The sequence below is a fragment of the Adiantum capillus-veneris genome, chromosome 7 (assembly GCF_014529385.1).
Source record: "Adiantum capillus-veneris isolate H3 chromosome 7, ASM1452938v2, whole genome shotgun sequence".
Taxonomy (NCBI): Eukaryota; Viridiplantae; Streptophyta; class Polypodiopsida; order Polypodiales; family Pteridaceae; genus Adiantum; species Adiantum capillus-veneris.
The window spans coordinates 70,623,365-70,635,384 of record NC_140937.1 but is presented as its reverse complement, the minus strand read 5'-3'; positions in this window follow the sequence as shown (position 1 = coordinate 70,635,384).

Genomic DNA, 12,020 nt, shown 5'->3' with positions numbered 1-12,020 from the left:
CAATTGTATCTAAACATCAGAAATTATCCTCTTTTGAGCTGAGTTTTTTGGGTGTGTGTGTGTGTGTGTGTATCTGTGTCTGTGTGGAGTGGGCAAGTGGATAGTCTCTCTCCTCTCACTCCAGAGGTGTGTTCCCTGTCTCGGCCAGGTGTGTTGTCTAAGCCGAGTGGTGCCCCATAGTCTGTGTGTGTATCTTCCCAAGAGTGTGTGACGGGTCGTTATAAAGGCGCTGTGTGTGTTTTCATCCCGCTCACAACGTGTCAATGATAAACTCGGTAGCAACTCATTTGGGAATACATCTTTGTATTCCATAAGAAAATTTTTAACTTAGTAGAAACATTTGCTTGTTCTACAAAGAGAGAAGTAGCCATAGTTAAAAGAGAAGAAATAGAAGCATGCGACGTTGAGGATTTGTCAATCAAAGCATTATCAACATTTGAAAAAAAATAACACAATAACACAAAAAGAGTTTTACTATTTCATCTTGGGAAGAGAGATTCATAATCTTGATTGTACAAATGAGTGGCAAGGAAGGAACATCCTTCTCCCTCAACAGTAGCACATGCATGCCATTGGATTTGAACATCCACCTATTGTGCTCATAGCATTTAAGTGATGATCCTAGGCTATGTAACTAATCTCAACTAAGGACCACATCTGCCCAATCCATATTTATGACATAAAAATTTAAGGACGTGTAATTCCCTTAAATCTTCAGCAGTACATTTTTACATGAGTATCCCATACTTTGGCCTCATGGCCGTTAGTCATCACTACCGTCGTCTAATGGTGGGAACTCCGAGTCTGGGGCAACTTGAGCCATTTCACTACCTTATATTATTGGTAAAATTGGAGGGAATTTATACTGGTGCTTTTAGCAACATGCATTTTGACGCATATATCGATGTGTATATCGACACACATACCGATGCATATATCAACGTCTGCTATAAAACAGAACCCGCGGGTTCATTTTTGCACTTTGCTTGTCATTTTTCTTCTCTTCTTCTCTGTGCTTCTCCTCTACATGGATCCATACTTGCATATATGCTTAGATTGGCTTAATAGGATCTTCTATTGACACTCACACACACTCCTAGAGAAGAAAGGTATGCATTTTTGTGGATTTATGTTAGTGTGAAGATGTGTTTGTGTATGTGTGTACCAAAGTGTGTGTTTGTTGTTGTTTTTTCTCCAATCTTCAAGGCTTTTGGCATTCACATTGTTCATATGTGAGTGCTCTTTCTTTTGTTTTATGTATGTACACACACACAAATATAATCTCACACACATGCACATAAACACACAAATAAACACACACACACACACACACACACACACACACACACACACACACACACACACACACACTTGCACACTACGTGCACACACACATATTTACACATAAAGTATTTTAATTAATAATAACGAACTTTGAGATATGGCCGTGGTCAATTGGTATACTTTCAAGCATGGCATGGGGCATATGAGCACCTATTCGGGACGATTTGTTTTTTGCACAAGGGTCTTGGAATGGACCTTGGGAGGACCAAGGTCATGATCTTTCACTGCGATATGCAACTCTCACCATGCTATAGAGATGGTTCCTTGAGGAAAATTTTAAGAGTCCTAGATTGGCTGCTTCCATGGACATTGAGAGAACCCTGAACAACTACAAATGCTCTCCCTAGTGTGAACCAACAAAGTTAAAGACCTCAAGTTTTGGTCGTGGTCACGTTGGTGGCTCTACTCCTCTCTCTCCTCCCTTAAGTGGACTTGCAAGACTTCGTCTTCCTCGAGAGATTTCAAACTAGCAACACTTCATGCACGCCAACTTTCTCTAAAATTAGCCTTGCTCTAATACCATTGAGAGACCACAAGGTGTTTGAATGCCTACTCTCCACCCAGCCTTCACCCCTAAGCTAAATTTAGAGTGGCCCGTGGCATTTGGTCCTTAGCATGATAGTTTCATAGATATTTTGGGATGTCCATTGGTGAAGAGCTTTACAAAGGGACAAATAATGGGTCTTAGGTAGAAAAAGGGTTTTTTTTTAATAATCATTTTTATGTTCCACCAAAATCCATGAAGGATTGGGGCACTGTCTCCAAGCTTGCCCTACCTGATTTTAGAAGTGGAGAGTGGCCACTAACAAGCTAAACAACAAGTGAAAGCTATAGGTACACGATCTTTTATGAGATCCAAATTTTTTAAAGGCCAACATTGCAAGCAAGTAGAGTAGAGTTTCAATTTTTATGCCCGTCATTGTATTCATCGATTTTTTAATATCAAAAGTAGATGCGAAAGTGTCGAAAACAATGATGTTGATTAAGTGCTTAGACAATGAAGATGTATTAGAATTTTTGGATGAAACTTGGGCTCAAAAAATAGCAATTGGAGTCCCTTTTAAAGTGTAATTTGAGTTTATTACGTGCAAATACATGATCCATATCCAAAAATTCATTATATTAATTTTTTTTATAGTTGGTGGAATCATGTGCGGGTGACCTAGTCCCTTTAGATCAAAACATGGATGATTTTAATGAGAACCACATCTAGGTGATTGATGTATGGATGAACAGTGAACACCTGGAAACATTGAAGATAAGAACCAAGTGCACATTACACCAAGTGAGGCTTAACTTGCACAATGAGGAGATAGATTGCCTACAAATTTTGCTTTTCAGATAGTTGGAAAGAATGTGTGTAGATAATGCTTTATTTCTTTCTACCATTGTTTGCTTCTGTGAGATATAATCTTACTTTCCCTATTCTTTATTATGGCTTGCATCTCTCGAGGAGGATCAAGAATAAAAATTCTACGCCAAGAAGTGCTTGAAGGGATAGTGCATATTTTTCTAAGCTAAAGCCTACTCCCGACGACTACCAACCTACTAACCTACTCGTACGGTTGGCAGATTGTATCAATTGTAACATACAAACATTTTGTACAAAGTATTTTCATATCAATTACAAATACTTGTTTGGTGTAGATGTCCCATCTTGTTGGTTTTCTTTTCCCTTTTTTTGGGTGAAAATGTCTCATCTTGTTTCATTTGATTCCATTGCCATTCCCTCAATATTGTATAATTTTTGTGTGCTCAAAAGATTAAAGTGCAGCTTTATCTTTCAGTTGCTTCACAACACTATGAATAGATTGACCAAATTTAGGACATGCCAAAAGATACGGGTAAGGATTTAGGATCCTCTTCCTCACTTATTGTGAGGAAGAGGAGATACGGGTAAGGATTTAGGATCCTCTTCTCCTTCTTGTGAGCAAGAAGGAGAAAAAAAAGAGAGAAAAAAGAGTGCTTGAAGGGATAGTGCATATTTTTCTAAGCTAAAGCCTACTCCCGACGACTACCAACCTACTAACTGTTGGGGTATAAAGCCCAATGTGGTCGCCCAGGTAAGTGGGCGGGCCGCCAGGTATGTACACATATTCTTTTGTAAAAACCTAATAAGAACTCACTATGCTCTACACATTACAGTAGAGCAAGTTCACCATATCGTTGTGCTCTTCTTCTCGCACTCTCTCTCGTGTCGCACTTCCGCTCATACTCATTCAACTGGTATTAGAGCTCAGATCGAGGCTCGGGGAAGCACTGCAGGAGGCTAGAGTCACCAACTCAGATTGGAGTGAAATTTGACAGGCGAAGACACGGCCCCAAATCTCGTGGGTGAGGCCGAAGAGCTCGGTGTTGTCAAAATTTCATTCTGAGGTCATCTCGGCCACCGTTCGGCTTCGACAAAGTTCTGCACAGGCCATTTTCGACTACGTGGTCTCAGCGGATGCAGATCCGACTCTGCAAATTTGGGGTTTTCGGCCTACGACTGCAGGTGCTGAGGATATCCACACTCCCAGAGTGTTGATTTGTGGCTGTCTACACATCGAAGGACGGCTCACAGTAGCGTGTCACATACGACACGGGCGTATCTACACACAGACTATAGGCGACATCCACTAGTTCATGAGGTAGCTTGTGTTTGCTGCTTGATATTCCAGATTTCATCCCGACATTGCAGGTATTTCCACATGGGATGTATTGTCAGAGATGATGTATGTCTGTTGAGGGTTTGCTGGCTGTGAGTCACGCAGCAAACAACCGCCGCAGCGGTTACAACATACAGTGGGAAATTTGTGGATGTATGACTTTGTGGGAAGTCTATGTACTATCAGATTTACTGCAGCCTTTGTTGAGGGTCCAGTGAGGTTTTATTGAGCTGGGGGATTCTCGAATGTTGAGATCCTTTCGGTGATACAGGTCTTGGAGCGATCCCTCGAGCACCCTTAGATAGGCAGCTAGGATGTATTGACTGTGAGTTAGACAGTTGGGATTGCATCTTTGCTTTACTGCCGTTGAGGCATTGTCACAGTCTATGCTTACAGGACAGGGCCAGATCAGTATGAGACAGTACAGGTGCAGGACAGGTTTACCCGCAGCTTACAGTGTCAGAGAGACAGTGTTTTTTGAGTTGTTTTTTTGGTCTGTTTTTAGTACACCAGAGGCATTTTACAAAGGAGACTCTGCCAAAATTTCTGCAGAATCTGAAGCTTTCTTGGTTCATTTGACAGGTTGATATTGGTTCAGAGGTCAGTTTACAGGGGAAACTGTGCCGAATTTTTCCCAGAAAAGTAAACTACTGTGAAGCGTAGCTATGGCTAGATCACAGGACACTGCTCTTTACAATATCAAGAAGCTGGATGGAACCAATTTCCCATTGTGGAAGAAGCAGATTTGGCACGTGTTGGTACAAAAGAAGCAGATAAAACCTATAAAGCTCAAGGGGATAAAACCAGAAGATATGGACGAAGATGAATGGAGCGAAATGGATGAATTGGCACTTTCTACCATTATGCTGACTTTGGCAGAAAGCGTTTACTTCAATGTAGCAAACGAGATGTCGGCTTATCAAGCATGGTTAAAGCTGAGTGATCTTTATGAGAAGCAGAGTGCAGCTTCATAGGTATACTGGCTTAAGAAGCTTGTTGACTTGAAGATGAAAGAAGGGACACCTATGTCCAATCATCTGAATGAATTCAACACAATCTATAGTGAGTTGTCAGCTCAAGGTGTCAAGTTTGATGAACCTATTAGAGCTATGTTCCTGTTGATCACATTGCCAGAAAGTTGGGACACTTTTCGCACAGCTTTGAGTAATTCTGCACCTCCAGATGGTTTGAACATAGCAGGTGTAGAAGGAAGTCTGCTTACTGAAGAAACCAATAGAAAGATAATGGACAAAGGCAAAGGAACAGCCTTAGTTGTCAGGGGAAGGACCAAAGAAAAGTGCAAAGGTGGAAAGAGGGTCTGGTTATTTGCCTGGCTTTTCATTTAATGATTTTGAATTCTGTGAACATTGTCTGTATGGTGAGCAAACACAGCAGCCACATAAACATAGAAGCAGTAGAAGAGATACACAGTTGGCACTTGTTCATAGTGATTTGTGTGGACCTATGCCTAACCTATCCCTAGGGGGAGCTTCTTACTTTATGACATTTATAGATGATTACTCGAGGAAAGTATGGGTTTAATTTCTCAAGCACAAGGATGAAGCGTTTAGTGTTTTCAAAACGTTTGTGACACTTGTGGAGAATCAGAGTGGCAAGAAGCTTAAATGCTTACGCACTGACAATGGTGGAGAGTATGTTTCAAAGGCCTTTCGGGACTTTTGTGAGTCAAAAGGTATAAAACGTGAACTTACTGCTCCTTACAATCCTCCTCAAAATGGTGTTGCTGAGAGGATGAATAGGACCATACAAGAGAAGGTCATAAGTATGTTGTCTAATGCACAGCTGCCAAATGGGTTTTGGGCTGAAGCTGTATCAACAGCTGCTCATCTTGTAAATAGATCTCCTAGCAAGGTTTTGCAGAAGGATTCAGTGCCAGAGATGGTATGGTCAGGCAAAATGCCCTCATACAAGCATCTCAGAGTCTTTGGCTGTGAGGCATATACTCACGTTCCAAAAAACTTTAGGAACAAACTTGAGCCAAAGAGTAGAAAGTACATCATTCTAGGCTATGGTAATTCTGGTGAGATGGGGTACAGACTTTGGGATCCCGAATCCAGAAAGGTTGTCCGCAGCAATGATGTTCACTTTAATGAATCCAAATATCATTCTAAACTAGAGAGGGTTGAGGAGATTAGAAGAGTTGTCTTCCAAGAAGATTGACTTGCACGTGCAAGACAAAATGTCAGGGCTCAAGAGGAGCAAGGACAGGATAGAGTGGAACCACAGGTTGTGGCTGAGCCTGAGCCACCTATTGTGCGTAGATCTGGACGTGTCACGCGACCTCCTGATAGGTTTGTTCCATCTATGAATTATGTCATGTTGACTGATTGCAATGAGCCTTCATGTTACAAGGAAGCAGTGCAAATGAAGGACTCCGGGAATTGGCAATTGGCCATGTAGTCAGAGATGACAGCTCTGCATAAAAACAAGACATGGAAGCTAGTTAAATTACCACAGGGCAAAAAGGCTCTACCTTGTAAATGGGTTTACAGGTATAAGATCACCGCTCATGATAGTCAGCCAAAGTACAAAGCAAGGCTTGTTGCCAAGGGCTTTAAGCAAGAACAAGGCATTGACTTTGATGAAGTCTTCTCTCCGGTGGTCAAGATGACTACATTGAGATGCTTTCTTGCATTGGTTGCCATATTAGATTTGGTGTTGCACCAAATGGATGTCAAGACAGCGTTCTTGCATGGTGATTTAGATGTGGAAATTTACATGCAGTAGTCAGAAGGGTTTGTTGAGAAAGGCAAGGAAGATTGGGTATGCCAGTTGTTAAAGAGTCTTTATGGCTTAAAACAATCACCGAGGGCATGGTACCATAAATTCCACAAGTTTATGCTTTCTCAAGGCTACAAACGTAGTGAGTTCGATCACTGTCTATATACAAAGAAGGCTAAGGATGGCAGTTGACTGATCCTTATTTTGTATGTGGATGACATGTTGATTGCTGGAAAGCACTTGAAAGAAATTTCAGCTTTGAAGTCAAAGATGGCAAAATCGTTTGACATGAAAGACATGGGTGAGGCAAGTCATATACTTGGTATGCGCATTGAGAGAGACAGATCAAAGAAGTTGATTTGGTTATCTCAAACAGAGTATATTGACAAGGTTTTGCAACGTTTCAATATGGAGAAGGGAAAGGCACTGAGTGTTCCATTGCCACCATATGTGAAACTTAGCAAACAAGATTGTCCTGTGTCTGAGGAAGAACACGCTGAAATGGATAAGATTCCATATGCGTCTGCAGTGGGTAGTTTGATGTATGCAATGATTGCTACTCGCCCAGACATTGCATTTGCAGTGGGAGTAGTAAGTCGATACATGTCAAACCCAGGCAAGAAACATTGGGAGGCAGTGAAAGGAATATTGAGATACCTGAAAGCTACAAAGAGTATGCGTATATGCTATGGGAGTCAGGAGATAAGTGTAAAGGGTTTTACAGACTCAGATTATGGAGGTGACTTAGATAACCGAAGGTCTACGTCAGGGTATGTCTTTACATTGGCTGGTGGAGCAGTATCATGGCGTTCTAGATTACAAGATTGTGTTACTCAGTCTACTACAGAGGCTGAATATGTTGCAGTATCAGAGGCATGCAAAGAATCAATTTGGCTTAATCGACTAGTAACAGATTTGGGAATCAAAGAAGAGATGCCTGTGTTATATTGTGATAGTCAAAGTGCTATACAATTGGCTCGCAATCCAGTTTATCACTCAAAGATAAAGCATGTGGATGTGAAGTATCATTTCATCAGGGAAATGCTCAAGGATAAGCAACTTAAACTTGTCAAAGTTCACACCACAGAAAATCCTGCTGATCTACTTACAAAAGGACTTCCCTCAGAGAGCTTTGCGCATTTTCGCAAGCAGTTAGGTGTAGGGTAGTACATCACTTCTCTACATCTCTTGTATATTTGCTTGTATAGTAGCTTCTCTCACACTTAAAGTACCACATTGGACTTTAAGTGGGAGGTTGTTGGGGTATAAAGCCCAATGTGGTCGCCCAGGTAAGTGGGCGGGCCGCCAGGTATGTACACATATTCTTTTGTAAAAACCTAATAAGAACTCACTATGCTCTACACATTACAGTAGAGCGAGTTCACCATATCGTCGTGCTCTTCTTCTCGCACTCTCTCTCGCGTCGCACTTCCGCTCGTACTCCTTCACTAACCTACTCGTACGGTTGGCAGATTGTATCAGTTGTAACATATGAACATTTTGTACAAAGTATTTTCATATCAATTACAAATACTTGTTTGGTGTAAATGTCCCATCTTGTTGTTTTTCTTTTCCATTTTCATTTGATGCCATTGCCATTCCCTCAATATTGTATAATTTTTGTGTGCTCAAAAGATTAAAGTGCAGCTTTATCTTTCAATTGCTTCACAACACTATGAATAGCTCAACCCAATTTAGGACATGCCAAAAGATACGGGTAAGGATTTAGGATCCTCTTCCTCACTTCTTGTGAGCAAGAAGGAGAAAAAAAGCCCATGAATAGGAGACGATAGAAGTAGAAGAGAAGGTAGAGGTAAACTATGAGCCTGTTCTCATTATCTCTATTACTTACACCCCCCCCCCCCCTCTCTAGGTTGGAAAATTATTTAGGCCCTTCAAGTGTAGGGTTGGAAGATGGCATGGATTATTCTTTGGGCCTTGACATGCACTTGTCAACACAATTGGACTACAAAAAACATGCAGAGACAAATACAAGGGCTACCACAATTACATCAAAAGCTGAAAGAGTATATTGAAAGCTACATGAGATTTGGAGCCAATGAAAGTTGTAATGTTTTCTCTTTACAAAAAATATTGTCTCTCAAGGAGAGATATGTACTGTTTACAAAATGTTTTCTATTTACAAAATATTGGTTCACAAAATATTTTTGGGAGTCCTAGGACTCTTCCTTGTGATGGCCTCCTCTGTTCTCCTTGAGCTCTTTCTTGGTGTGTTTGGATCTTCTTTCTTTTTTGCCTCCTTGGGTTGTGGCTCTTTCGGTGTTTTTTTCTCCTTTTCTTCCTCCTTCTTCTTGGGATTTGGTTCTTTTGATGTCCTTCTCTATTTCTTATGCTCCTCTTTGGCACATATTTGTGTTTTTATAGGGATGTTTTTGGGGACAACAACATTATTTTCCTTCTTCTTTTCCTTTGGAACCTCATATGCCTTGGGCTTCTTTTGTCTCTCCCTTTGCTCTTTTGTGTGGGTCTACCTACCTGCCATCTGTGGTTCTTGACCTCTTCCTTTGGCTTCTTTGGCCCTTTGGGGGATTTGGTGTTGCCGTGGGTAGTGGGATTCGGACATTGATCATATACCTAATCAACTTTTCCCTTACCCACCAAACATGGTTGTGGGTATAGAAATTCCTACTGATCGGGCCAAGAATAATAATTGTGTTAGCCCTCAACAAGAATATTTTAAGTAACACCTACACGTGGTGATACTTACCCTACTTCTTTTTTGGGTTGCAATAGGTGTAGTAAACCACTAGCTTTGCATTTGTTATTACTCTCCATCCACATGAGAAAGATCCTCTTGCAACAAGGGGGCTACACAAACAAAAGGGAGAGCATTAATTCAATGTTGAAAGAAGTATTTACTTACAACCTACCAGTACCATACCTTCACATTTAAGATTTTCATGTCATTTATGAACTTTGTGATGGGAGGACATTGCTCAGTTGCCTCTATCAACCTTCAAGTAGTCCAAGCTTCATACTTTGAAGACTCTTGAATGAATAATTTGTATAAGATGATCAGAGTTGGGTTATAGAGCCTACTATCACTTGGATTGAATAAACTTAATTAAGAGTCCTACTATCTCTTGTAACTGTAATTTTGAGAAGAAATAGGTAAATGAAACTTCTCTTAAAACAACCAACCATGCAGGCTATTTAAACTTGGATAAACTTCTAAAAAAAAACCAACCATGTAGGTTCTTTGAACTTGGATAAACTAAATCTTATGTAGCTCATTGAATGATTATACTCCATGATTTACTATGGTTACTTAATCTTGCACTCATTGAGTGTCTAAGCTAGCTCTTATTTAGCCTAGTATTCCTTCTAGAATATTGCTATTAAAATTGTAGTAGCCATGACATCTCCTATGTAAAAGTTAACCTTTCTCACTACGTACACTACATACAATCCTTAGAGATTGTGTCTCTCCAATTGAGAGGTTCTCGTATGTGCTTGTGCCTACCTTCCTAAGGTGCTTTACCTCAACAAGTACCTTAGTCATTGACATCTACAATTCCAACTTTATAGAATTTTCATCATAGTGTGTAGAGATCAACCCTGGAAGAAGGATCAAGACTACAAACCATAAAAAATTTTGAAATTTTTGGTGCCATTTTTCTAGTCCTAGGTAGCTCATACTCTCCACGCGTAGTATGTCCCAAATAATTGATAATCTCATTCATCACTAAAAAGTGGAATCATGTGAGGAATTCCACCTTCTTATATAAGCTGGAACAGTGCATATAGTGTATCAAAACTCTACCTCTATAGTAAGAGGACCTTTATTCATCTTTACTATACACTTGTAGGACTCATCATGCTCACCTTGGCCAAGATTCCTAAATCATCAAAACAAAGAGAAATTGCACTATACCGCCATGTACAATACTGCAATGATAAGCCTACCACATCAAAGGAATCAAAACCCTTGTAGTTTATTGATCCACATATGTTAATGGAATAAACGACAAGGGTATCGATTCCTTTGATGTGGTAGGCTTATCATTGCATTATTGTACAAGTGAGCTTACATTTAATTTCTATTGCCTAAATTCCAATGAATCCTCATAGAAAATCCAAAAAGCTACAATGAAAAGTAGATATTTTCTACAAAATTCCTTTGTGTATATGATTTCTTAATTTAACCAAAAAATTGTATTGCTAGCTCTTAGCTTAGATCCTCAATATAAATATAAAATTGGATTAATGGCTCTTAGCTTAAATCCACTTTGTGGGTCCCCAAGTTTGATAATAATGGTTAATAACCATGCTAAAAACTTACCAAAAAGATCAAATCATAAATGTAGTTATTTAGATATTACCGTACAAAACATTGATTGTTTAAGGTGATAAACCATTATGAGAGATGTCCAGAAGCATCACCCTTGCAAAACCTTGATGGTAAGGCCCAGTAGAATGTGCTACCAATCTTATAAAAGATCACACATTGCCATTTAGTGTACCATGCTTGCTATCAAAAGACTTTATTCTTCATAGGAAAAGTCATAAAAGGAACACTTGTTAAGAGAAATTTTGGTGCCCCATTCCATCGAAAAATGTTACAAACAAGAAATACCTTGACTATTGTCCATTTTTTGCAACGGGTTAGTGTATACATGTTTACAAACAAAATGCATAAATTGCAAATTTGGGGTAAACTTTGAAAGCATGATTTTACATCAAGCAATGATAAGTTGTGCATCATGCTCTCTATTTTTTTACATCCATGGAGTGCATGGGAGTCATACTACAATTTTTGGATATGCAAGCTTGCAACTTTGACAAACTTTAAATACCCCTTTAGAAAATTGGAATTCCTTATCCGATTTTAAAAAAACAAAAAGGATAAAGGATGAAAAATAGGATGAAGAGGTCTTGGCTATAAGCATATCTCAAACATATATAAATAAAAAATATGTACATTCTTGAGAGTCATACTCACCTAAGCATGTCAAGAAGCTAATGATACTGAATCCACATGCAATTATGGCATATGGATGATCATATAGAGAAAAATCTTGTCATAACACCATCTTATGGTGAGATGATAGAGAGACAAAATCCTTCTTTCATAGAAACCATACTATAAGTGGCCTTGACACACTGCATTCTAATGTTGCATAGGATGACAAAAAAATAGCCTTAACATACACATGCAATCCAAAATTGAGTCCTAGATACTCAAAATTAAATTGATAAATATAAGCTCTCTCGCTCTCTTTCTCTCATAGTTGATGCATTTTTTTGTGTGTCTCTCCCTCCCCC